This window comes from Pseudophryne corroboree, chromosome 2 (assembly GCF_028390025.1).
Source record: "Pseudophryne corroboree isolate aPseCor3 chromosome 2, aPseCor3.hap2, whole genome shotgun sequence".
Taxonomy (NCBI): Eukaryota; Metazoa; Chordata; class Amphibia; order Anura; family Myobatrachidae; genus Pseudophryne; species Pseudophryne corroboree.
The window spans coordinates 446,519,174-446,545,097 of NC_086445.1; the positions used below are offsets into that span (position 1 = coordinate 446,519,174).

The 25,924-nt window shown below is 44.8% G+C and overlaps 1 protein-coding gene across 5 annotated transcripts in view; it reads right to left on the reverse strand.

Moving 5' to 3' along the window:
• Window positions 1–21,894, reverse strand: part of CAMKK1 (calcium/calmodulin dependent protein kinase kinase 1) — a 484,479-nt gene extending 462,585 nt beyond the window's left edge. For 3 of the 5 annotated variants that reach the window (XM_063953693.1, XM_063953687.1, XM_063953688.1), the window contains exon 1: window positions 21,672–21,893. The gene's annotated coding sequence lies outside the window, so the exon portion shown is untranslated. Of the gene's footprint in view, window positions 1–21,432; window positions 21,603–21,671 lie in introns of those variants that run through there. The other 2 variants (XM_063953691.1, XM_063953692.1) reach the window with 2 other exon arrangements.
• Between the last annotated feature and the right edge of the window lie 4,030 nt (window positions 21,895–25,924).

Below are 25,924 nucleotides of genomic sequence, written 5' to 3' on the forward strand. Positions count from 1 at the left end.
TGCTGACTTCCCAGCTTTCGCTGTGTAAACGAGGTCCGAGAGACCATCCCCAAACAACTCCTCACCCTTGTAAGGCAAAACTTCCATGTGCCTTTTAGAATCTGCATCCCCTGTCCACTGCCGAGTCCATAAACCCCTCCTGGCAGAAATGGACATTGCACTTATTTTAGATGCCAGCCGGCAAATATCCCTCTGTGCATCTCTCATGTATAAGACTGCGTCTTTAATATGCTCTATGGTTAGCAATATAGTGTCCCTGTCTAAGGTATCAATATTTTCTGACAGGGAATCTGACCACGCAGCTGCAGCACTGCACATCCATGCTGAAGCAATAGCTGGTCTCAGTATAATACCTGAGTGTGTATAAACAGACTTCAGGATAGCCTCCTGCTTCCTATCAGCAGGCTCCTTTAGGGCGGCCGTGTCCGGAGACGGTAGTGCCACCTTCTTTGACATGCGTGTGAGCGCTTTATCTACCCTAGGGGATGTCTCCCAACGTGACCTATCCTCTGGCGGGAAAGGGTACGCCATTAGTAACTTTTTAGAAATTACTAGTTTCTTATCGGGGGAAGCCCACGCTTCTTCACACACTTCATTTAATTCATCAGAAGGGGGAAAAACCACTGGTAGTTTTTTTCTCCCCAAACATAATACCCTTTTTTGTGGTACCTGGGGTAATGTCAGAAATGTGCAACACACTTTTCATTGCCGTAATCATGTAACGTGTGGCTCTATTGGAATGTACACTAGTCTCATCATCTTCGACACTGGAGTCAGTATCTGTGTCAACATCTGTGTCTGCCATCTGAGGTAGCGGGCGTTTTAGAGCCCCTGATGGCTTTTGAGACATCTGGGCAGGCACGGGCTGAGAAGCCGGCTGTCCCACATCCGATATGTCGTCAAACCTTTTATGTAAGGAGTTGACACTGTCGCGTAATTCCTTCCACATATCCATCCACTCTGGTGTCGACCCCGCAGGGGGTGACATCACATTTATCGGCACCTGCTCCGCCTCCACATAAGCCTCCTCATCAAACATGTCGACACAGCCGTACCGACACACCGCACACACACAGGGAATGCTCTGACTGAGGACAGGACCCCACAAAGCCCTTTGGGGAGACAGAGAGAGAGTATGCCAGCACACACCAGAGCGCTATCTAAAACAGGGATACACACTACACAGTGATTTTACCCCTTATAGCTGCTTATATATCACAGATTGCGCATAAATTTAGTGCCCCCCCCCTCTCTTTTTTACCCTATGTAGTCTGGAACTGCAGGGGAGAGCCTGGGGAGCGATCCTTCCAGCGGAGCTGTGAGGGAAAATGGCGCCAGTGTGCTAAGGGAGATAGCCCCGCCCCTTTTCCGGCGGGCTTCTCCCGCTTTTTTTATACAGTTATGGCAGGGGATTTGACACATATATAGTCTTAAAGGCTATATTATGTGTTAATTTGCCAAGTAAGGTACTTATATTGCAGCCCAGGGCGCCCCCCCCCCCCAGCGCCCTGCACCCATCAGTGTCCGGAGTATGTGGTGTGCCTGGGGAGCAATGGCGCACAGCTGCAGTGCTGTGCGCTACCTTAATGAAGACCAAAGTCTTCTGCCGCCGATTTCCAGGAACGTCTTCTTGCTTCTGGCTCTGCTAGGGGGACGGCGGCGCGGCTCCGGACGACCGAGGCTGGGCCTGTGTTCGATCCCTCTGGAGCTAATGGTGCCCAGTAGCCTAGAAGCCCAAGCTAGCTGCAAGCAGGTAGGTTCGCTTCTCTCCCCTAGGTCCCTCGTAGCAGTGAGTCTGTTGCCAGTAGATCTCACTGAAAATAAAAAACCTAAGAGCTCAGGAGAGCCCCTAGTGTGCATCCAGCTCGGCCGGGCACAAAATTCTAACTGAGGTCTGGAGGAGGGTCATAGAGGGAGGAGCCAGTGCACACCAGGTAGTCCTAAAGCTTTCTTTAGTTGTGCCCAGTCTCCTGCGGAGCCGCTATTCCCCATGGTCCTTACGGAGTTCCCAGCATCCACTTAGGACGTTAGAGAAAGGGGTATTACTCTTGTACCTGTTACTATATTTGCTACCGGTAACCTATAAGCCATCTCCTGCTGCTATCTTCAAATATGCATTCATGTTGGCTTATACTGATCACGGTTCAGTTTCCGCTGCATCAGTTCATCTGTATATCAGTGTTGCAGCATTCATTCAGCTCACAGTTATACTCTGCCTCATGGCTGTCCTGAGCTGCATACCATCTACTATTGCTGCTAGCCACTGGTGAGCTCACCCACTGTCTGCTATCTACTGCAGAAATCCTTAGTGTCTGCTGCAGCTGGTGCTCACACTGACTCTCACAGTTCACTCCTCTACACTGCGTGCTGGAGCTCTGCACTCTCTACAGCGCCTCCGGCGCCTGTACCTTTCTTAATTCTACAGATCTAGCAGAGAACCCAAGTGAACTCCGGTTCCTGCCCAGTTAAAGCAAATTCCGATTCTAGACTGGTTAAAGCAAATTCTAGTACCAGCCTGGTTATTGTAATATTTTATTATTAAATATATTTAACATTTTTCTAAGAACCATTGAGCATTATACCTGAATAAGTCTATATAGCGCTGCTACCAGTATTTAGTTTTTTTGTTCGTATGTGGGAGATTATCTCCAATAAGCAGCTGCTTGGTGGAAGCAAATTGTATCAGTGCCTGTACTTACCTTTTTGGCAACTTCTCTTGCTCCATCTCGGTTAAAGCCAAATCCAATACCAGCCCGGTAAAGAGAATTCCAGATCCAATCCAGACACAATAACATCCGGTTCCAGCTCATTTATAGTAAATTCCTGTTACAGTCCAGTTATAACGGACTCTGGTTCCAGCCTAGTTACTACAAATCCTAGTTCCAGTCTAGTCACAACAACTATTAGTTCCCAAATATTCCAGTTCACTTCAGTTAGACTTGTGTACTGCAAGTTTCCACTTCATAGCCTCTGAGAAGGAACTTCATCCTACCTGCCCGTTTTCTTCATTCAACTCCAAGTCCGCCACCAGTCCCTGAACCCAGTTCGGGTTCAACAGATCCTAGTCCCAGTGTGACACATGGCCTGGAGCAGGTATTCACAGCTAGGATTCCAGTCCTGCATCCTAGTTTTGGCCTTGGTCTGACTTGTCATTTGGCATTGCCTTAGAGACCACAAGCACCTCAAACCTATGTTTATCTGCTCCATGAGCAGACTACAGTACGCCTCAGATCTCCTAGCTTTCCTCACATGCCAAGTTCAGCTGGCCCAAAGGGACCAAACACAGATCTCAAAATACCTAAACCTGTGACAACCAGTAGCTGTCCATTATATTGCCAAATGTATTACAGAAGATGGAGCGGAGTGACTGTTAGGTGCTGTGGGCACAAAACCCTAAAAGCAGTATGGAGATAATCAGCAGAGGTTATTTTATAGGCTTCTCTAATGGAGGCCATGTGCATAAACATGATGCGATCTCTTATCTGCGATCTCGCTTGCTTCCTAAATCCTCTTAGTACAAGGCAGATCCACTCTTCCTACAAAGATCAGCCAAACTATTTTTTGGAATCTTGATATGTATTTTCATTGCTGTCTGAATGAGGCTTATCTGTAATCACCTCCTTCCGTCACTCCCAACAGCCGTTAACAGAACTCTCTCTTTGAAAATGTTCAAGGTATCCGCGCCCTCCTGATCTTGATCTCTTTATGAGCCAGAGCCCAAGCCACATATTTTATAAATACTGACTAAGTCATGGCCTCATTAAAAGGTTGCAATTAATAGTTTATTTACATAAATAACTTGAATAAATATAGGGTTGCTAATCATGGTACTGTCTTTATCCATGTACTTCAATAATATTTAGCAATTCTCATATAATAACAGTAAAGGGCCCTACACACACAGGGCGATGTGTATGGGCGATATGAACGATCTTGTTCAGTAATGAACGATAAATCGATCAGTGTGTATGCATAATCGATGAACGATGCGCCGCATCTGGAATCCATACTGTATCTTTCCACACACAAACAAAAACAAAAAATTCAACTGTTTTCCATAGCAGCATTTGTTCACTCTCAGCAATATAATCATTTACTTGAATTTTTCATGTCTAATAAATTCCCTAGCCCAGCCAAGCACATAGTCTCATTTCTGAGGCTCCGGAGGTACAATATATCAAATTGCACAAGGTCACACAGAACTAGAATGACATTTTCAGAAGGATGTGTTGCTACTAACACACCATTATCATCCTCTACCAATGTTAAAGCCTACTGCCCCAACATAACAAGGTAAATGTTACAAATTATAGAACTGCATAAGAGGCTATTATAGTATTTCTGAATAAAGTCTGAATGTGCAAGATATACATATTTTGTGATGAGCCAGACATTGCTCAGTGTTTGGCAGAAGCTGTTGGACGGAATCCAGGGAATACTGATGGCACCTGGACTTTACACTGGGAAATAAAATAAAAATAAAAAACTGGTTGATAAATAAAAGATGACCATTCAACTAATTTTCCTTGACTTCGGTGACTAGCCCCTGACAATCTCCAGCAAGACCTCTCATATTATACAGATTCACACCAACTGCTCAATGCACCACGTCAATTAGGAGTTGCTTGTCAGCATGCAAGATTCAAATTATCAAGTAATATGACAACTGATTAGGGTCCTGTACCTTCCCATTCTAAACCGATCATTATGCCAATAAAAGCAAATACAAATCTTGTGTGCTGCATTAATGCAAATATGGCAGGAACATAATATATGCCATCCCTATCCAGGCTGCCATCAGAAATTGTGGGGTCTGGGACTGACAATATACGCACTGGGATAAGGGGCAGGGCAAGTGTCAGATTTAATAAGAGGTGTAATAGGAGGAGATGCAGGCAATGTAAGGAAGGAAATGGAAAGCCAAAGACAAATAGAAATAAAAAAAGGAAGAAAGAGAAGCAGTGGGGCAACATGGAGACATTCACACAGGTGACTTATGGGGCCCCTGAGGTATGGAGAAATACACACTGCTGGTGAATGGGGCGGGGGTCACATGGAACTACACACAGTGGTGACTGGAGGGGCAGGCCATATAGACATACACACTGCTTGTGAATGGAGGATGGGGCAGGGCAGGGCCTGAGGGAGGACATGGAATCATTATATACATAGGAGACTGTGGGGAGTGCAGAGTAATGCCTGAGGGGCACATGGAGGCAGGGTAATTGGGCAGTTCCCCCCTGATGCAGAGGTCACACATTACACCATGTGCCATGAGATGGTGCTCACCTGCTCGGAGCCCTGGAAGTAGATCAGAGTTGCTCTTGCTGTCCACTCCCACTTTCTACTTCCCATCTGTGAAGAAGAGGCTCAGATGGCAGCAGTGTGGCTCAGCACCACCAGCTGATTGGAGCTGGCACACTGCCAAGCAGCAATGCAGAGCCAACGCCGACGGTATTTAGCACGGACTGCCTCCCTCCTTCCTAACACAGGTACAATGCACATACAAGGGGCAGATTCGATTATCCATGAGTTGTGTTGTGTAGTCACTTCTCCTGGGTAATGTTCCCAGAGCTATTCAATCAGAGAGCAGCAATCAAACTCCGGGTAGCAGGTAATACTTATTTCTGCTTGAACAGCTAGGGCATGCTCATACATTGATCACAGATCGTTAATTGTATTCATCAGGTCACTTTACCCAGTAGAACAGACCACACAACTTGCTGCTAATTGAATCAGCCCCTAAAGGGCCCCATACACTGCAACGATATGTCTGAAGCTGAAGTCGGAGGCGATTTATCTTGAACTCTCCCAGGAGTGGTTCCATACGTTTTGGAACATTTTGCATGCGATATATCATCCCAGCCATGCCTGCGGGAACCGACAGATCACGAGTGCAGCACTAACGATCTAGGGGAGCCGAACAGACCCTCACGGGAACGTGCATCGGATCGGAAACACCTCCAAAAATGCCCGATTTCACCAGATATATCGGCCCGAATTTGGATGAAATCGGGCATTATCATTCTAGTGTATTAGTGGTCATTTGCCTTATGAAGAATTTTGATATACCAGACATTTTTATTGTTTAACATCTGAACAAATATCACCTGTTTCAGGATGGTATTAGCAGACCAGAAGAATTTCACATTTTCCTCAAAGTTTATCACATTTATGCTTAGAAACTGTATTTTCAGGAATTATGGTATGTGCAGAATATTTTATACTTCCCAGACTTCTCATAAGTATATGTACCTGGTGCAAATGATCACTTCCATCAATTTACAGTGATTTTCCCTAGATACAGTAATTTCAAGTACTATAGTACAATGCAATATGTTATAGTGTACAACTTCTGTTGTCTCTTGTTTTGCTTTACTTACCGTGGAAGGATAGCCTGGGGTTTTAATCCTGGAGCTATTCAATTTTATGCCCATTTCAACTAGAGCGGAGGCCATGGCCAACGCGTTTTATCCCATAGATTCTAGTTTAAGTGCCCGGAGCTATGGGTTAACACGCTCACAGTGGCCAAAGTAAGGCCAAAAAGTCCCACTTACCGTGGATTTCTGTATGCACCCTCCTGAGTTAATAGAGCCTGAAGATTTACTGCGGTCAGGGCAATTAAATAGCCCCGGGCACTGCTACAAGCCTGCAGTAAGGCCCACAGATTATTGAATAAGTAAATACAGGGCAGATACTGTTACTGCTTTTCCTGCATGACCACTCACCCAACATTATAACCCACTCAAAATGCTGTCACACAAATCCATAGATACTAAACTGTGCAACATCAACAAACAGGGAGGTACTGGCAAGGAATAAATTATTCCAGGAAGAGAAGGAAAACAATGACCAATTGGTGGCTCTACATGCAGTCAAAATGGATCAAGGAGAGGTAAAATTACCAATGTTTTATTCAGTCATGCCTCAATATGTATATTCTACAAATGCAAAGGAAAATTAAGTGTTAGAGTTTCTAATAAAATGTAATATACAGTATGCTGCATAAGAGGGATTGCACTTGCATGGCCACCATCAAGGGGTGAGGAACTACCGGAACTCCAGTCCTGGGGCCCAGGCAGAGAGAGGGCCTTTTGCTGGAGCAAAGACCTGGCACGCTGATCACCTCCCTGGCACTCACACCCAGATACAGCCTGTCCGCAGTGCTGCACGCACCCACGCATTGCAAATTTTTTGCCCCTGAACTGCTGTGTTTCCATGGCTGGTTCCACTCCCAGGACCAGCCACCAATGAGCTCACAGACCCACGCCTTATCTATTGGCCTCCTCCTATTGTATCACCGCACCACTTCTCTTCCCCAACGAGTCCTGCTACCTGTACACTATGTAAGAAAAGGTTTTGATGACGGATGCGCTAGCTCTGAATAGCAGCCTATGAGAAAAAGTAGTGCCTCACAAATTCACCACAAAAATTACAATGCATATAGATATTCTCTCTCACAATGGCGCATATCATTAAATTGTTTGAAAAAAAGTGTCCTTACTCCAATTAATTGAAATAGGTCCGCAATCCCTTTTATCATGTAGTGGGTCAATTCTCCTCAGTATGGAAGATGAATTCTCAATCTCAAAGAGAAAAACAACACATCTGGTGCAATATTGTCTGATCAAATGGGCAGAGTATATTTAATTAAACTCACATTAGAATCATATAAACAAGCCTGTCACCACAACTCGTGGACGGGGATCGCCACAGACGTCAGGTCCCACTCCACTAGTCGTCCCAGATCAAATTTGGATTCAGCAATCACGATATAAGTTCTCAGACTCAGAAAAAAGAATAACAAAATCTAGTGCAATATTGTCTGATCAAAAGTAGGCAGAATAAATTTATTACATTAGACTCACATTAAAAACATATATAACAAGCATATCACCACAAATTGTGGGTAGGGATCATCACAGATGTTAAACTCCACTCTATTACCGGTCCCAGATTGAAATAAGGTTCAGAGGCCGAAAGCCCGGGATTCCTTCACCTCGTCTGGTAAATGGTGGATATAGTGATGTTTGTCCCCAGAGTTGGTCTCACCAGCACCTAAAGCTTTTCGGACAACACGTCCTTCCTCAGAGGCATCGGCCTCTGAACCCTATTTCAATCTGGGACCGGTAATAGAGTGGAGTTTAACATCTGTGATGATCCCTACCCACAATTTGTGGTGATATGCTTGTTATATATGTTTTTAATGTGAGTCTAATGTAATAAATTTATTCTGCCTACTTTTGATCAGACAATATTGCACTAGATTTTGTTATTCTTTTTTCTGAGTCTGAGAACTTATATCGTGATTGCTGAATCCAAATTTGATCTGGGACGACTAGTGGAGTGGGACCTGACGTCTGTGGCGATCCCCGTCCACGAGTTGTGGTGACAGGCTTGTTTATATGATTCTAATGTGAGTTTAATTAAATATACTCTGCCCATTTGATCAGACAATATTGCACCAGATGTGTTGTTTTTCTCTTTGAGATTGAGAATTCATCTTCCATACTGAGGAGAATTGACCCACTACATGATAAAAGGGATTGCGGACCTATTTCAATTAATTGGAGTAAGGACACTTTTTTTCAAACAATTTAATGATATGCGCCATTGTGAGAAAGAATATCTATACACCTGTACACTATGTGCAACAAGTGTGTGTCCAAACTGACATTTGAGGTGAGGGGGGGCACAGAGTGGAAGTAGTGAGGCACCTGTAACAGCACCACCAATTGCTGACCAGCTGAAACAGTGCACTCTACACATCACAAGACCTCTACATGAGCATGCAAAAAAGTGAACTGGAAACATGACTCTCTCATCCATGCCTCCCTCTCTCTCTGCCCCTGTTCTCTCTCCTCCCCCATGTATCTCTCTCTATCCCCATGTCTCTCTCTTCCCCACCATGTCTCCCTCTGTCTCTCTCTCTGCCCCATGTCTTCCTATTTCACCCTCTTTGCCCCATGTCTCCCTCCACTATCCCTCGCTCACCTGGACCCCATGACTTGACTTGGTACCCACATTTTCATGGTCTCCTTGGCTTGAATGATTGGGTAGGTGAAGGGGGGGCTGCCTACTTTATTAATCATGGGCTTCGCAATTTCTGATGGCAGCCCTGTGCACTTGGGCAATTTTCTAACATTGCCCCTGTACCACACTTAGGTCGACAGTGTCTATGTCGACCACTATCGGTCGACAGTAAGTAGGTCGACATGGTTTCTAGGTCGACAGGGACTCTAGGTCGACATGAAAAAAGGTCGACATTAGTTTTTTTCACTTTTTTTGGTCTCGTTTTCTCCGTACAGTGACCAGGAACCCCAATTAGTGCACCACGTCCACTCGCATGGCTCGCTATGCTTCGGGCAAGGTGCCTCGCACCACTACCGCTGCGCTCAGCACAGGTTACCGTTTCCAATTGTAGTCCACGTGTATCGTAAAGTATGAAAAAGTTCAAAAAAATGAAGAAAAAAGTGAAAAACTCATGTCGACCTTTTGTCATGTCGACCTAGAACGTGTCGACAGAGTTCCTGTTGACCTAGAAACCATGTCGACCTAAAGACCAGATGCCACTAGCATTACAGCTAAACAATAATGCATTCCAAATGCAAATCATGCATTGTTTGTAATATTCTTACGAGAAGTTTAAGCAACATACATGGAGTTTTGGAGCAATACAAAAAGACAGCAACCCCCCCCCCCCCCCTCCCCCCAAAAAAAATAAAAAATAAACCTAAACTTACAGGTCTAACAGCTATACTATTATATTTATCCTGTAAATGTTCCAACTACAAAACAGACTAAACAAATGAATATGCTTCAAAGACCCAGTGGATAAAGCCTTGAATCAATGGGCTGCCATTTAAATGCATTACGTAGAAGTCTATTCTACTAAACAGGAGTAGGATACAGCTAATTAAAATGAACAAACGTACTGTTCTGTTCAGGGAGAAAACATCCAATAAATCCATTGTTTTAAAGATATTTTTTTTATAACCCTAACAATTTCAATCAATGCACAAATGTAAAAATGTTAGAACGGAAAGTACAATTGTAAGGTTTGGGTAATACATTCCTGCTTGCAGTATATTGGTCATAGCAACTTCTGTGGTATATTATGGGGCCCATACACCTGCAAGGGACTGCCCAAATACGATTTTCTGCCGACGCTGGGGTATCGGGTAAATCCAACATGTTGGAATTTATCCTCAATTTGCTGATTTCCACTAAAATTGGGATGAGAGAGTCTTTTAACCTGCTGAATTTCCCCGTTTCCCTGATGTATCTCCATTGATATGATTGCATCAAAGTAAATTTTGCTTAAAAGTAAATCCAGATTTATTTAATTGCCTATATTTTATCTCTCTTAAATCTTCCTGCATAATATTATTACAGCTGTTCTGGATAATTCTGGAAAATAAAATGTTACCATGGTCTACCTTAAACTATTACTATATTTAAGTGACCATGGTTTCCCACAAATACCAATATATTCTGATGAAGGAAGAAGACAAGTCAAGAGTCTTGTTTTCGGTCACCTTACTTTAGTTACAGAGATATGGCCTGTTGGCACTACAGAGCCATCAAGCATTGAGTCATTCTCCAGTTGAGAGATCCAAGTACCAAAAATATACGTTATGGTAAGAACTAACTGTTGATAACGGTATTTCTCCTAAGTCCACAGGTTCCACAGGATAACATTGGGATATGATGAAGCGACAGCGGATTTGCACCAATCGGTCAAAGCTTTTCGGCCTCCCAGCATGCAACGGGCCCGTCCATATATCCCCGCCTCCTGGCTCAGGCAAATTAGTTGTATTCCCAAAGCTCAAGGGCAGGAGCATCATAGATAGCCCAAATCAGGTGAGAAGAACACACGTACACACCCTTCCGTACAAGAAGGAAGAGGTTAGTGAGTAAATGGATCCTCAAATCAGGTGTGTGTCAGGGTGGGATCCCTGTGGAACCTGTGGACTTCGGAGAAATACCGTTATCAACGGTAAGTTCTTATAACGTATATTTCTCCGGCAGGGTCCACAGGTAATCCACAGGATAACATTGGGATTTCCCCCCAAAAAAATTTAGTGGTGCTGATTGGACAGGAGAATCCTTTGCCCGAATTCAGCGTCATAAGAGGAAAAGGTATCCATGGCATAATGTCTTATGAATGTGTTAATGGAAGACCATGTGGCTGCCTTAAGGGCCCTACACACTGGCAGATCTCACTGCACGATATGAACGTTCTTATTCATTAATGAACGAGAACTCGTTCATATCGTGCAGTGTGTAGGCACCAACGACTAACGATGTGTGGCCCTGCGCTCAATAATCGTTGGTCCCCCGTCGGTTATTCATGCAGGCCAATATGGACAATCTCATTCACATTAGCATGCACTGTTATGGAGCCAGGTGACGGGGCAAGTGAAGAAACTTCACTCCCCCCTGCCGCAGGGTTGCCCTTCGGCCGTATCCGCCATCAGGCAGCTCAGCGGCGGACCGCCGAATGTATAGGGAGATAGATAGATATATATCTATCTATCTAATGTTCGCCTGCCCATGATGGATCTACCTTACGAGTAGAGTGAGCAGAGATATTAGCCGGAATAGGGAGATCAGCTTGAGAAATAGTAATCTGAAGCCACCTTGCCAGTGTCTGCTTATCAGCAGGCCATCCTCGCTTGTGAAATCCATAGATAATGAAGAGAGAATCTGTCTTTCTGATGGCACTGGTACGATCCACGTAGATCCTTAAGGCACGGACCACCTCCAGCGATGCATCTCCCGCAGAAAGACCTGGTACCTGGAAAGCCGGGACTACAACTTATTAGTTAAGGTGGAATTTAGACAGACACCACCTTGGGAAGATACCCAGATCTAGTTCTGAGAACTGCTTTATCTGGATTAAAAAAAAAAAAAAAAAAATCTGAAATGGGGAACGACATGACAATGCCTCTAAATCTGACACTCTTCTAGCTGACACCATGGCCAGTAGAAAGAGAACTTTAGCAGTCAACCATTTAAGATCCAGTTTATTAAGTGGTTCAAATGGAGCTACTTGAAGGGCCTTTAGGACTAAATTTAAGTCCCAAGGCACTGTAGGAGGAACAAAAGGAGGTTGAATGTGCAGCATTCCCTGGAAAAAAAAGTATCCACATCCTGTAAGTTGGCAAATTTCTTTTGTAACCATACAGTCAATGCGGACACTTGCACTCTCAAGGAAACCACCTTCAAACCTTTATCTATTCCTGCCTGAAGGAATGCTAAGACCCTGGAAACTCTGAAAGACCTAGGGTCCATCTTCCGTCCACTGCACCAATGAATATAGGTTTGCCATATTCAGTGACAAATGCAAGCTGAGGAAGGTTTCCTCGCTCTGAGCATTGTTTGAATTACCTGTTGTGAGAATCCTCTTGACTTCAGGATAGAGGTTTCAAGAGCCACGCCGTCGAAGACAGTTGATCCAGATGTCTGTGATAACAAGGACTCTGCATCAGTAGATCTGGACGTTGAGGGAACATGAGTGGAGCATCCATCGACATTCTCTGCAGATCTGTGTACCAATGACTTCTGGGCCAAGCCGGAGCTATTCGTATCATGGCACCCTTTCCTTGCTTTATCTTTCTCACCACCCTGGGTAATAGGGTGATTGGAGGAAACACATAAGCCAGATGAAAGTCCTATCTCACAGACAAGACATCCACAAAGATCGTTCTGGTATCCTTTGTTCTTGACCGGTATGCAAGAACTTTGTTGTTCTGACAGGACACCATGAGATCTCTCTCTGGCAACCCCCACTTGTCTGCTAGAGTCTGGAAGACCTCCGGGTGTAGAGCCCATTCAATTGCCTGAATGGCATGTCGACTGAGAAAATCTGCTTCCCAGTTTAGGACTCCCGGAACAAGCACTGCGGACAAGGCTGGATGATGAAGTTCTGCCCACTTTAGTATGCAACTTGCCTCCTTCATCGCTTTTAGGCTGCAAATTCCTCCCTGATGGTTGAGGTACACTACTGCCGTCACATTGTCAGAGCGGATCTGAACTGGTTTTCCCCGAAGAATGTCCTTTGCCTGAATCAGTGCAATGTATATGGCCCGAAGTTCCATTATATTTATTGGCAGGCAACCTTCTTCCTTGGTCCATTTCCCCTGGAAACAAAACCTTCCTGACACTGCTCCCCAGCCCTGGAGACTGGCATCTGTTGTCAGAATTTCCCAATCTGATATCCAAAAGGGTGTCCCCTTGTCCAGATGGGATGTCTGTAGCCACCAGGCTAATGACCTTACTTCTATCGTAAGAACAATAGTCTGCGTTTTTATCGTCTGATGTAACCCATTCCATTTGGAATGAATCAGATGCTGCAGACGCTTCAAGTGGAACTGTGCATACTCCACCATGTCGAATGTTGACACCATCAATCCCATCACACGCATTGCTGCATGAATGGATACCTTTTGACTGTACAGCAAGTCCTGAATCCTTGACTGAACCTTGGATATCTTATTCAGCGGTAAAATTACTGTCTGAAGCCTTGAATCCAGTACAGCCCCCAAGTGAGTTATCCACTGTGACAGAACCAGAGACGATTTTGCTCAATTTATGAGCCACTCGTGCCTTTGCAGACACGTTATTGTCTGTTGCAGATGACATAGGAGCAATTCCTGCGACTAAGCCAGGATTAAAAGATCATTGAGGTATGGAAAAATTCTTATCCCCTGCTGGCGGAGATAAGCTGCCATTACCACCATAATCTTGGTAAATACTCTGGGGGCTGTGGCTAACCCAAAAAGGTAGGAACTGGAACTAAAAATGCTGTTGGAGGATAGCAAACCTGAGATAGCACTGATGGGACAGTGCTATAGGAACATGTAGGTAAGCATCCTGTATATCCAGGGATACCATATAATCTCCTGGCTCCATGGCCAAAATGATGGAACGTAACGTCTCCATATGAAACAGAGGTACCCAAATGTACTTGTTCAGCACTTTGAGATTGAGAATGGGCCGAAATGACCCATTTGGTTTCTGAACTAGAAAGAGGTTGGAGTAAAAACCCTGTCCTCATTGTGCAAGAGGAACTGGAATGAATACTCCTGACTGAAGCAATTTCTGAACTGCCTCTTGCAAAGCCCTGGCCTTCATCTCTACCCGAGACGGGCTGGTACAAAAAAAAAAACCTTTTGAGGAAGGCGTTTCTTGAAGGCAAAAGCATAACTTGCAGATATCGCTTCCTGCACCCAGGCATCTGTTGTAGACTGCTGCCAGATCTGTGCAAACTGAAGAAGTCGCCCCCCCACCCTGGAATCCCCGAGGTGGAGGCCCGCACCATCAGGCTGATGGCTTATTATCTGTTTTACCAACCGGTCCTCTGGTAGCCCAATGCTTTTTAGTCTTACCAGACTTGTTGTATTGGGACTGCTTGCCATCACTTTTTCCTTTAGCTTTTCCTTGAGACCAAAAGGGCAGTAAAGCCAGAACTTTATGTTTGAAATTGTATGTGGAAGGAAACTTGACCTTCTTGGAGTCTGCTTCTGACTACAGAATATCTGTCAATTCTTTACCAAAAAGAATATCTCCAGAAAAAGGCAAAGATTCCAAAACCTTCTTTGATTCTGAAATCAGCTTTCCACGTATGTAGCCAAACTACTCTGCGAGCAGCTATTGTTGAAGCTGATGCTCTGGAGGCAATAGTACCCATATCCAATGTTGCTTCTTTCAAGATTATTGCAGCCTGTTTTATATGTGCTATGTGGGATTTTTGCTCTCTAGATGCTATTGAAAAATCCCCCTCCAATGCATCAGCCCAGGCAGCCACTGCCTTTGCCATCCAAGCTGAAGCCATGGCTGGCTTTATGACTGCCCCAGACAGGGAAAAAAAATTTTTTTTTTAAAAACCATCCTCTCTCCTATCCGTGACATCATTTAATGATGTTGAAGGCAAAGGTAATGTAGATTTTCGCACTAATCGAATCACATGCGTATCTACTTTAGGATACCACCTCCCTTTTTAAACAATCCCCAGCTGGAAGAGGATAATTGGAATTCCATTTCTTAGGAATTTTAAACTTCATATTGGGCGTAGCCCAAGCCTCTTCCATGATTTTTGTCAGCTGATCTGACCCTGGAAACTCAGTTTTAACTGTTTTGGGATATTTAAACACAGGTGCCTTAGTTTTTAACAAAGGTTCTGCTGGATCCTCTAAGGATAGAATGGCTTTCATAACTTTAATTAACTCAGCTATATCCACTGAGCCGAAACCTTATTCCTCTTCATATGCCGAAGTAGAATTTATTGAGCTTCCATCCTCTGATGAATCCTCATCTGAAACATGTGTAGCCTGTGAGGATGAAGATTTACTCACCACTGGCTTATCAGCCTGTTTCTTTTGAGAGGCTGCTGCTGGAAGTGATAAACCGCAGGTGGGAAGTTGCATGTAAGGGTTAATCGTGAAACCTATCCCAGGTACAGGAGTTGGAGGAATTATCCGTTCAGCTATACTGGATGTCTGTGCAAACATAGCCCAAGGTGGATCAACATGCACCTGAATCTGCCTTGTATTTTTCAAGAGACCCTGGTGAAAGCTAAAACAATTTGCACACGAACCATCCTGAACCAGATCCTGTGAGGTTAACACAGCTTTGCAAGACAAACATGATATGAGTGTTGGTGTTGCTGTGAGTGTATTTTCCTCACCTTTGCAGCTCTTAGACATGATAAATATTCAACACTTCCACAGTGTACTACATAAATTTGTGACTGTAATCACTTTAAGCTTTTTAAAGAGACCTACAATCCGACACTACCCATGCACCAGCATTGAGGATCAGAATAGTAAAAAAAAAAACCTGACAGAACATATATAGTAAAATAGACAATCATACTAGCAGTCAGTCACATGTTATACATTAGTATAATAAGCAATATGAGCACATCATCAACTACAACTACATTGCAAGTATGTAGGAGAACATATTACTGAATCATGTTTAAACAGATCTACCGTATTCAGACACACAGCGAAAGAAACAGTAATAGTATACAGACTCATATGCAATAGGCACTTATCTAACTATTCATACTCAAAAAGGTAGATAGAGACTTAGGGGGTGATTACGACTTGATCATAGCCCTGTTAAATTTAGCACAGCTACGATCAGGAACACAGACATGCGGGGGGACGCCCAGCACAGGGCTAGCCCACCCCACATCAGTCCTTGCCCAGTCACAGAAGTGCAAAAGCATCGCACAGCGGCGATGCTTTTGCACTTCAGGAGTAGCTATCGGCCTGCGCAGCTTTTGCGTGCTGGCCGGGAGCTACTCATCGCTGCCCGGCTCGCAGCGGCTGCGTGTGACATCACGCAGCTGATGCGGACCGCCCCCCGCACGGTCCGGCCATGCCTGCGTTGGCTGAATGCGCCCACAAAACAGCGGCCAAACGCCGCCGTGCCCCCCAGTGACCGCCTCTGCCTGCCAATCAGGCAGAGGCGATCGCTAGGCAACGACAGCCGTCAGCTGTCAGTCATGAGCCGCAGTTCTGACCTGAATGCAGCAAGCGATCAGGTCAGAATGACCCCCTTAGTGCTGTATTACCCATACTCAGTAGAGTGGGATACAGGGAGACTCACCTTGCTTCCAGGACCGATCAATACATTTGTGAATGCTGAGTGGATCCAGACGCTACTAGTGTACACTGCCGCTCCATGAACCTATAGTGAACACAGACGCACCAGTCACACAGCCGCCTATGCTGCAACTGGGTCCCTTTCGTGTACAGCTTCTGAGCTGGAAGCGGGAAACGATTCATGGCAGGAGACTCGGTAGAAACTGGTCATGAACCGGGTGGAGGGGTGACCAGGAGAGCGTCTGACTCCCCACTGCTGACTTCAACCCTAGGGATTGCAGCCTCATACTATTTCTGGAGCCTCTGATACCTAAGGCCTAGCACTAGTGCACCCGAGGTGGCAGCCGCGTCAGCAACTGTTTGGTAGTCACTTCCCAAAACAGTGCGGCTGTGTCCGTATTCCCCTTCTAAGCGGAACCGATGCCTTACCTTCTCCCCGTGCTCCGACCACAGCCTGGTAAAGTCTGCTGGATATGCTAGTATATCTGACACAGACGCCCGCCGAAACAGCACTGTACTCGTAGGTAAGTGTTGTCACGAGACGGCTGAGATTTGTTGGAGCGAATCTAAGGTACGTATAAAACGCTTTTAGAAAGATCACTCAAGAAAAAATAGTAAGACTATAAAAATAAAATAAGAAAGCTTAGGGCTGCTAAAAACCAGCAGCCCTCTGACCATGGTCTGGCTCCTGCTGCACCAAACAAAAAACTGGTTTGCCTGAGCCAGAAGGCGGGGATATATATGGAGAGGCCTGTTGCATGCTGGGAGGCCGAAAAGCTTTCATCAATTGGGGCAAATCCGCTGTCGCTTCATCATATCCCAATGTTATCCTGTGGATAACCTGTGGACCCTGCCGGAGAAAAGCTTGGTTAAAACAGACTAGAATAGGTTGGTCGCTCCAAGTTCAGTGTATAATTCTTATCGGTAACATAATGACACAGTTTTATTTTCCTTAAAACACATTTGAGAAAACATGTATATACACACAGTTGAGTAACATTATTATGACCACCTCATACATTTGACGTCGGCAGTGCATAGCCCATGAAGTGCGTTGGCTTGGTGGGTATATAAGGTGTGCGATAGGCCATCTGCACACATATCACTTGTTGTGGTCATGGGTAAAAAAAGGGCAATTTATCAAACGGGATTTAGCTATGCACCAAGGGGGGGCTGAGAGTTCGGGTTAGGCTACGGGGTCAGTGCTGGCAGGATCGAACAGAGAGGGACCGAAACATTTGTATATTCTGGACTTCCACCAGTAAACCCTGTGACTTTTGTTGAACTAAATTGTACAAGACTGGCGAGTGCCTTTTATCCCTTAGGCTTACCATACTATCCCAATATAACATAATAGGGTTCTATTTAATTGTTTTTCCCGCAGTTACCACTATGGGATACAATGCGGAGCAATTTGATTGTTGCTCTATTTAGATGCCTGGTAGCCACGGGGATGACTTTTATTCTTCTCGCAGCCTCCTGAGGTGCAAGAAGAAATGTGTGATAAGTCGGCACTTTGGGCTGCCTAAAGCTGGACTTTAGACAGGTGTAGCCCTGACTATTTGGGCCAGATATGCATGGGTTCCCAAACAACAATTGAATTGTGACAATTGTTTGGACGTCTAAACAGTCTCATTTAGATAGGATTATTAGACACCAAAACAACTGAATCGGAACCCTATATAAAGGAGGTAATTCAATTGTTTGGGTGCATGCCACTAGAGGGCGCTAGCCAGCAGCTATTCAATTGTTCTGCCATTCAGGCGTGAGCGCTACCAGCGCCAACATTTCTGTTCACAGAGCAGAAATGTGTGAAAAGTGGGACTATTCGCGTCGCAGCCAGGACTTTAGTTGGGTTTAGCTGCTTTACTCAGCTAAACCCAGTGCTTTTGGGCACGTCAAAAGTAATGGGCGCTCAATCGGAACAATAATTCCCCCAAAGATAATATATTACTACATGATTTAATATAAGAAAAAGTCATAATGCTCTTGAGTAAATATAGTAATAAACAAATTTAAATTCTCTCCCGCTTTATTGGAATCACTGCAAGAAATGTACTGGTATGCTAATCTGTTTTCCAACTGTTTTATTGCATTTAGTCTAAGAACAGTTTTATCAATGTGTTCTACAAATATATTATAAATTCTTTTCTGGACCATGATATGGCATTACTTCTACTAAACAGGTTGTTGCTTCTCACACATATACATAAGAAACACTGGGCGAGATTCAAATGTTGTACTCGCCAGCAGCCGCTAAATGGTGCCGAACGGAGCTATTCAATTTGTAGCTCCGTTCAAGTGCGAATGACTGCCTGCATCTGAATTTCAACTCACACCCCCTCGGGTGTGGTGAGCTGACGCGCAAAAAATGACCCATTTGCGCGCCCAACAGCTGCTTTACTAAACCATCCCTTTAGGAGCACGATACAGTGGTACAATTGAATATCGCCCCCGCAATCTCCCGTCACTTTAGATGGAAGATTGGGTATGATAATCAATTGAATTCCGCCCATTGTGTACTTAAAAGGCTTGATTTTTAGAATACTACATTTATAAAAGGTAATGGTTTAGTTTATTATAACATTGACTAAATAACTAAAAACACTTCAGTTAAGGGTCAGTTGTACTATTTACTTTTTTTTGTGGTGGCAGTATTTGGTGTTTAATAGGGAGTGCAAGACATTTTATGCCAATTCTACGCATATGTAGACAGAAAAGGTGGTTTTGTTTTGATTAACCCTTTCTCACCTACAATTCACCCATGGGCAGATCAATCTTGCCAGAACATATTAATTTTAAATTAAAAATCAAGGCTATCATCCATTGTTTCTCTACAGATGTTCTGTGAAACATGCATAAGTAAAATTTTACTGCACTGCATACATCTATTTATTAAGATAAACTCCTACATTTTTTCTCTACCAATGTAAAAATAAATATCACTCATAGACCATAATAAAATATTACAACCAGTGGCGTAAGTTCGTCCCTGTTGCACGGAGGGCAAGATAAATATTGGTGCCCCCCTATTTCCTATATCAAGATAAGTGTGTGTAACAGCAGACACTTTACTGATGGAGCTATTTGCTCCCGTAGAGGAAGCACGAGAATGCCAACCACATGAAGTTACGTGTAATTGTCAGAGAAGTATCTTCATATAGTTAAAATTCCCATATCTCCTATACAGGCGCAAACAGCTCCACCAGCAAGGTGTCAGCTTCCAGTGTAATAGGTTGTGGTTTCTAATCCTGGGTGTGACACTTGTAAAATGTGTATAACTAAGAGGGTGTTGATTTGTAAGGTGCAGGGACCAGTGAGGAAGGTGGCCACTGAAAAGATAGCGGCAGCTACTGTATCAATTAACTTAATTCACTGGTGTCACAGAATGGGAGGAGAGGTGCCCCCTACAGAGCAGGAGCCCGGCGGCAGATGACTCCCAGAGTTCTGCCTCTGATTACAACACAGAAGCCAAAACGACCAGGTACAGCAGTTTACCACCAAGCATAACCTCTGAATGAGGCATCTCTCAGTCATGCCAGTGCACTTTCTATTCTGAGCAAGGAAAGCCATCTAGTAGGGTAATGTATTTAACAAAATAAGTTTTACTGTTTGCATTGCTTTACAAATTTTAAATTTTTTTTTTTTTTTTTTTAATGAACAAAGTTGCTGCATGTGGCTAAATGTATAAACTGTAATTTGTTGGACAACTTGCCTTTCTACATATCCAATAGCTATACTGCAGAAACCTAAAGCATCAAGCTCTGCGCCAATGCCTGAGAGTCTACATGGCACGTTAAATTGCATCAAAGCAGATCAATAGGACTTGTCTACTGCCTGCATCTCATCTGATGTACTCCCTTTATGAAGAGCAATTAGCTAGAAGAAATCCCCAAACAAACATCATCTGTAACCAGGGCTAGCACAAAGGGATGTTACTAGTCCCCACAGGGAGAAGTACTGATCATATTGCTGAAAGGCAGACAGAGGTGTAGGGGTTAATTGTAACCGGACTAACAAGTTTATTAAGGCATTTGGAGGAGGATCATCTCACATGATCTGCTCCACAAGACAGACACATCCCTCCTTCTTAGGCCAGTTAGTATATCCTGGGTGTATTACTGAGGATTTCCCAGTGCTTTGCAGCAATGGTCAGCAGCTGTGGTACCGGAACAGCAACTGACACTGACAGACAGGGGGGTTATTTGGTGGTCTATGTAACTCTGCTGTTGCCCCAGTGCTGGAATAACAGCATGGCAGCCAGGGGCTCACACACGACTCCATAACTACATCACTGGCGTTTGGGGCACAGTGGCATAATATGAAATGGGGGCACTACAGTGGGTTTGGCCCATTAGTTGTTCTGGGAGCATATATTGACAATATCATTGGTAGTAGCAGACACTGACCTTAAACCAGCCTTTTACAGCACTGGAAGTGCTCATTTAATTTGACCATTGCTCTTGCATTTCCTACATGTATTGGTGACCAGGGAAGCACATCCATATGAATATACTGTAACCAACCTGATACTCTGTTAGCACTGGCCGGTCTTTTGCATCTAACCTGGAGTGACGGCAATTGTTTCTAGATTGCTGTGAACAGACCCACATCACTAGGACATAATACACATGAGCATCACAAGCACTGAGCAATCACATAAACACTGAGCATCGTTCACCATACAATAAATCAGTGTACATGTCACATGTATGCAACACATGGTATTAAATGTAAATCTCCCTAAGGTTCACACAAAGGTGACATTAATCAGAAGAGTAGCCAAGAACGCTGTGGCAGTAGGCTTCAGTACCTTGCTCTTGTAATAACAGATGGAAATCCATGTCACCCTTATCTACAGTCTATTAATCCAGGACCATAGGCAGACACGTTACACATAGTACGTGCCGCAGCCTTCACACATGCATTAGCAGCTGGCTGCTGCACTCCATCCATCACATGTATGGGGCATTGAATGGAGACGCTGAGCTAAGACATGCGGGGGATCCCGGGGGCGCATTGCACGGGAGTAATGACAGAAGCGTCGCTCACCTGTGCAGCAGGAGCCGCTGTGTACCGCAGCACTGCCGGCCGCCGGGCTCTGCAGCCTCCCCGCTCCCCGGCAGCTGCTCTACATGTCAATGTGCTGTTACTGTCTCTGTTTGCACTGGCACCACAACTCCAGCCTCTCCTCCACTCAGCGGCCGCCTAACACAACTTTACTCTCAGAGCGGCCGGGTAACTGTGCAAACCCCTCTCTGATTGGCTGGCGCTGGGAAGGAGCACGATTGGCTCTTCCCTTTGCAGCAGCTGGCATGTGTGTAATAACCTCGGTGCTCGGATGGATAGGGAATTCACAAGTGGTCAATACAGTACCTCGCTGATAGCTACATCTGGCCCAGCCTACAACGCTAATCAATAGTATCTGGCACCTTGCCAAAGCAAAAACAACCCGACCATCATTAATACCACAGAACATGCAAATGTCCTCACACACATCCACAGTTCTAAGGAATTTTGCGCTCTGCATTTCATGTGAAGGAAGCCCGGTCAGTTCTGCTTTTAGTATTTTTACTTCCTGCTACAATGAATGACAGACATGTGTGATAAATGAGTTACTGTGTAGCAGACTGAGGACTGTCTGTACTCTGGTAGTGTGGTTTATAAAATTATATTATTCTGCCTGGGTTGTTGGAAACCAGCAGCAATTACTCAGGCTGATACCTTTTTTTTCATCTACATTTTTAATAAGCATATTCCATTATATATATTGCATGGATTTATACAGACTATTTTTTTTCTCCAACCCCTTCACTACTGGTAGCTTGTGCTATAATGAATCTATCTATCTATCTATCTACCATACTATCCATTTAAACTGGGACACTCATGTTCTCTAGCTGCTTAAAATGTGGTGAAATGTGTAATTCATGAATGTCCTGGTTTAAAAGGATAGTATGGTAAGTTTATCTATCTATCTATCTATCTATCTATCTATCTATCTATCTATCTATCTATCTATCTATCTATCTATCTATCTATCTCATAGGTCCTCAGGACCACACACAGTGCATGTTTTGCAGGTCTCACAGAATCGCAAGTGAAATAATAAACTCTACCTGTGGACCTTTTAAAATGTGTCAGTGAGTAATTAATACACCTGTGCACCTGCTGAGTTACCTGCAAAACATGCACTGTGTGGGCTCCTGAGGACCGAGTTTGAGAACCACTGCTCTATCTCATACCTCCCAACATGACCCTCTCCAGGAGGGACGCAATGCTCTGCTTCTGGACTTTTCTCGTAATTTATGATTGACGACACCTGTTTTGGACAGGTTAATGGATAAGAAAGGTGTTCAGCACAGGTGTCGTCCATTATAAATTACAAGAAAAGTCCAGAAGCAGAGCATTCTGTCCCTCCTGGAGAGGGTCATGTTGGGAGATATTCTATCTATCTATCTATCTATCTATCTATCTATCTATCTATCTATCTATCTATCTATCTATCTATCTATCTATCTATCTATCTTAAGGGCCCTACACACTGGTCGATACCATTGAAAGATATGAACGATCTCGTTCATTAATGAACAAGATACCGTTCATATCTTTCAGTGTGTAGGCACCAGCGATGAACAATGCGCGGCCCCGCACTAGTTCATCGCTGGTGCCACTCGTTTAAACATGCAGGCCAATATGGACAATATCGTCCATATTAGCATGCATTGCTATGGAGCCGGGTGATGGGGGGAGTGAAGAAAATTCATTCCACCCGTCACCTCCCCCCCCCCCCGCCGCCGGGTCGCCCATCTGCTGTATCTGAGGTCGGGCAGCTCGGTGGTGGGTCACCGGGTCTGTAGGGCCCTTAAAGGGGGGTACACATGGAGCAATGGTCAGCTAATTTCTAAGCAATTCTAGATTGCTTAGAAATTAGCTGAACATCACTCCGTGTGTAGGGGTGCCGGCGGCAGCGATGCGCATGCAGGCACAATCTAGCAGGTCGCTCATTTCACCGCTGGGTGAAATGAGCGGCTCCCGGTGTCCGTCCTCCCCTCGCTCATCGCGCTGTGCTGAGCGGGGGGAGAGATGTGTGCTGAGCGGTCTGTGCTAGATCGCTCCTCACACATCTCTGGGGAAATCTCCCCGTCAGTACGGCCCTTAACACATACCATAAGACTTTAAAGAACAGGATCCCAGACCAAAAATTGTGTTTATGTCCAGAAACAGATGGCCGTCAAGTAGGATGCAATAAGCAGAGATTCACACAACATAAACATTGGGTCAGGTACTGTATGTATAATTCGTTCTCAAGCTTGAGAAATTATCAGAGCCAATATATGAAGCATTGCTGCTGTTGAATGAATAAACATCTCTGCTACTTGATGGTCATCTGTGTTTGGATTTTAAATAATAAATACATTTATTGGCAGTTTCACTAAATTCCCATAGGAACTTTTACACAATCAGTGCAGTCCTGGAAACAGTGACATACTGTATCCACATGGTTGTCCTACTCCAGCCCTTTGGTATATGAGCTTGTCTTTACCTGATATTTTTAATTTTCATAATTTTATTTAAAACGAAAGTTTTTTGTTGTTTTTGTAGACTACAAGCTTACTGGGGCCCTTTATGTTGGTTGGTCATTTTCAGCATAGAACAAGATAGATGCTAGCAAATCAGAGCAGGCGGCTGATCTATTATGCTTCACTGCTCATTGGTTACCTCACCACTCAGCACCTTTTCCCCCCTAATAGAGACCTGAACACACGTACCCTCTTCTCACAAAACAACCCTATAGACAATTTCTTATGTGTGCAGAGATTGGGCAGGAGGCACTGGCGTAACTACAGCCCCCACAACCAGCCTGGCATAACTACACCGTAGCCAGCACTGGTGTAACTACAGCCCCCACTTCCAGTCTGGTGCCCTCAAGCCACCGCGGTGGCTTGAGGTCACCAGGCTAAACTTCCCCACAGACTAATTTCTCCACTGTTTTCACTGCTTCATGAATAGACCCCTTTATCTCTATCCAAGGCTTAGTACATAGACCCCTTAAAGGTCTAATTACCAATACTGGAGTATACAAAGATACACTAGTATATTGCCGCTTGTTGCAAAGAATAAAAACCTTCTGCCCAATATACTATTACAATATTGTTGGGGCAGTTGACTGATAATCCAGTGATACTGGCTGTCACCATTAAAAGGTTCCTGGTCCACTATGCCCATTCTGACCCAGCTGCACGTGCGCAATCCGCTGAAAACCTGGAATTGTGCTTCCAGTTGCAGGTTTAAATTTAATATAATCATCTAAGGAAAAAAATCCCTTCTTTTTAGTAATAAGACTTATTTTTTCCGTATCCTGACACCTGAGATGGCAATAGTGCTAAAAGGGCAGTTACTCTATGAGAGATCTGCTGAGTAGGCCATAGAGGTGGCTACTGACAGAATAAGCTACTGCTTGGGGTAACTTCCCATCTCAACTGGACAAAATATTAATGACCCATCAAACTGAGATGTATGACACCCGTACATCTCAGTCCTAAATGTTCTGAAGAAAAAGAAGCTGTACAGGGGATAAATCATAGGAATTCATATAGGAAAGGTGTGTGTCCCAGTGTAAGGAAAAAATGGACCTTTGCATTTTGTCAACAGTCCACAACACTGTGGTTGTCAGATCTGAGAGAGCCATGTAACCATAGTCACACCATAGACTGTGGATGACGCTAATTCTCAACGGGTGGAACAGTTCTTGCAGATCAACCACCCCATATGTGTCACACCCCGCGGGCAGCGGCGGCCGCGCTTACCGCTGCGGGTGTCCTGGATGGCCTGGCGTCTCTCCCCTCCGGCGGCCTCGGGGGTCCGGCGTCGGGTCGGCGGGTCTCTCCGGCGGCTCCCGGAGCGAGGGCGCCGCCATGCTGCTTTAGATTAGGTAGGCGGAGCGGGGCTGACGTCATCTGCCCGCTCCGCCAATCAGACCAAGGCGGGAGGTTCAAAGCCAGACGCCGAGCAGGGAGCCGGCGCCTGTGTATCATCGTTCTGCTTGTCTGAAGCAGTGATTTCCAGAGCTCCCTTGTTCCTATTTTCCGCTGTGTCTCCAGTGTCTCCAGTGTCTCCAGTGTCTCCAGTGTTCCAGTGTCTCCAGTGTCTCCAGTGTCCCAGTGTCTCCAGTGTCTCCAGTGTCCCAGTGTCTCCAGTGTCTCCAGTGTCCCAGTGTCTCCAGTGTCTTCACGCACCTCCGTGCCTCCAAGCGCCCGAGCGCCATCACGCACCTCCGTGCCTCCAAGCGCCCGAGCGCCATC